This window comes from Ananas comosus, linkage group 3 (assembly GCF_001540865.1).
Source record: "Ananas comosus cultivar F153 linkage group 3, ASM154086v1, whole genome shotgun sequence".
NCBI lineage: Eukaryota > Viridiplantae > Streptophyta > Magnoliopsida > Poales > Bromeliaceae > Ananas > Ananas comosus.
In genome coordinates, this window is record NC_033623.1 from 11,129,392 (window position 1) to 11,132,711 (window position 3,320).

The window sequence follows — 3,320 nt, forward strand, 5'->3', positions numbered from 1 at the left end:
TAAAAAGATTGAAACATCCCTTATCTACTACATCTCTTCTCTCTTTCCATCTATCCTATATTTACCTTAACCCATTCTCTACTTCAGAGGTCCGGCGATCCTTTGAAGTGATTGTTTTATTTCTATCCGAATATAAGCTCAGGATCTATCAAAGATGCTCGAGGATATATAACTCTTAAATCTTATTTTTGCAATCAATACCTAACAGTAGCTACTAAAAAGGGGATGAAAACTATAAGAACGTTTTAGTTCAGGCCTATTCTTTCACTGATCATACTTAATATATCAAAATTTAAAAGAGAAAAATAGATTATTGTATATTTTAGAAGTGTCAACAGATATATAACAGCAATCATATATTATTTTGTTAACCCCTTTCGAATCGCATAGGTAAACTGATATAGAAAAATTACAAAATTTATTTTCTTAGATACTTCAAATACATTCAGACCAAACTAATATGGACTGATCATCGTTCTGAAAAATTTCATCATAAAAATGCTTAGAAGATATAAGATCTTGCTGGCACCCCGAATAAAGTATACATATTATTCTACTCACAAATTCATCTACACCTTGAAATCATTACTATAAACCCCCCTCCGAGTCAGACCTTGAAAAACACAGTCATAATCATCCCCCAATGATCCCCAATTTTGACATCTTTTATACAGATAAACATATAGTATAGAATATCAAATTTAATTTTCTCAGATATTTCAAATACCAAAATCAAGTTCCCGGCCCCCCAATTGTGATATCGACATATATTATCATCCCGACAAACGGACTTAGCAGGCACAACCTACCGCTCCTAAGCAGCAACGACGCCCCTGCCATCTCCTCCTCTACCCCTCTCTCTCTATCCTCTCCCACCACCACTCTCTCTCTCTACCATCTCTCTATATGGCCCCCACCAGCACGGCTCACTCACACCCCGCCGCTTTGCAGACCATCCAACCAAAATCAATTACGGTATCATTACAATGGCAAATAGTTTCCACTCCGTATTGATAACCCCTTTAAAATGTACCATAGTTAAATTATGCTATACTCGTAAAATATTGTTCTTTGAAGTTGTTTGGCAAATATAACAGAACACCTATTTTTTGTGTATAGCGTTAAATATTATCTTCAAATTTGAAGTAAAATAACAATTTACTCCAACAAAAAAAATACTGTAAATTCGTTTACTATGCATCCAAACACGTTTTTCCTGTAGGCTTACCTCCTGTACCCAGCTCAAATACAAACAATTTTGAGGGTCAACTATTATTTCTCACCTAGCATCTACCCGCATATATAGACATTTTCCACTTTCAATCTAACTAGCTCCTAACTTACGCTATTTGCTGGGCTCAGCGGTAATGTCCTGCACTTCTGGGCATAAAGACCTGTTGACAATCTCCAATTTGCTGCATCCATCACTACACCTATTTTGATAAATTTCAGCCACCCGCATGGCAGTATTGTACAACCTGCTTCAAATAGCACCTTATATTTGGTACTTCACACCGCATGCAGTATGTACAACCTGCTTCAAATAATAATACATAATTGCTGGTCAGATGGTCTGATTTTGCGCCGTTATTGAGAGGCTCCTAATTGAAGTTACTACATAGGCAAGAAAGCACAACCAGCATACGCATGTATACTGCGCTTATCAGCAAAGCAATGCACCACACTGTCTATTTCGTATGAAATGAAACTGTATACGAATAACGCGAAAAGTTCTTAATGGTGTAACTCCTCGCCGTCTCATTATGAAAACAAATAATTATTGATAAAAGATGTCGATCTGAAAGCAACCTGGTCCTCCGATTCCACAATTGTATCCAATTATGAAGTTCTTGGTTCTTCCTTAGAAAAGATGCTAGAGTCTCATATGATTGCTAGTATCAAAAACAGATTTTTTTGGGCCACAATCAAATTTGGTATATGTGGGCCAATCGTAGCCCCTCAACCTTACTAATGACAACTCTCACTGTCCCCAGCTGAGAGTAGTGTTCAGTGAATGTGGTGGATTTTATATATACTAGCTAGAGAATTGTCTCGTGGGTTCCAAACTTACATTCAAATTTCGCGACTCTAAAACCTTCTCAATCTTTACCGAGGAAAATTAGTAAAGTTGGTCAATATAAGTTTCTTTTTATTTTCTAAACTAAAAAATGATACGAGAACGAGAAAAGTGGAGATAATCGAAAGCTGAGGCCGTTTGTGGAACTGCTTAATCACTTTTAAAAGTTTTGAGTGTCACCGACCGTCGCCTAGAATAAGTGCAAGGACTTGGTAGTTGGTTTCCGAGACGCCAAGTTCCGAATTCTAATTGATTCATATTCCCTAGCTAAGTTTATTTCTAAACGAAGCGGTATCGGCTAACCTATCTCATCTCTCAAAAAAAAAAAAAAAAAAAAGTTTTGAGTTTTAAAGTCCTGAGTAAGAAAAGTATTTCTGCAAAATTAATTCCTTGGGATCGGAAAAGTGATTTTTATTAAAGTTGTAAAGTATTTGGCTGAATCTAGATTAAAAAGTAATTTTGTTGAAGTATTTTTGTAAAACTATTTAGAAATTTTTTGGTTTTTGCAAATAATCAAATTTTTTTACTAATTTTTTATTTAAAATAATTAAAATTAATTAAATTTATATTTTAAATTAAATTTTAAAAATTGACATCGATATTTTGAATTTAAAATCAAATTTAAAATTAAATTTTAAATTTAGAAATAAATTAAATTTTTTACTTTTTTGAAATTTAAATTCTATTTGAAATCTTGAAATTTAAAGTTAAAATTTTTAAATTTAAAATTTTAAAATTTGAACATTTGACAATTAAAGCCTAAAATTTAAAATTTTAAATTTTAATCCGAACTTAAATTAGAATTTGAGTCCAAAAGTTAAAATTAAAATTTAAAATTGTAGTGGAAGATCAGAGTCAAATTTTAAAATGTTTCTAAGTTTATGTGCTACTTAAATTAAAAACTGATCATAAAAATTAAAATCAAATTTGAAAATGAGAAGCCCAAATGCTCTATCCACACAAAAAACTTTTGGCCAATTGTTAGGAGCGAAATTCCTCTCTTGATCCGTCAAGAATCTTCCTCAGAAATGCGTGTTAGGTCGGAACGCTAACGATAGTGATCGTCTTGCAATTTGCGCACTTCTTGACTGGATCAAGCGATTCGACTGATGAGGATTTGGATCAGCCGAATTCAAAGATTCTTACTCCAGACTCGTTCGGCTGGATGAACAAAATGTATATAAAGCACAAGGTTTTGGGTTGGCTGATGAGCTCAATGTCTTTATATATTGAATTAACTTAT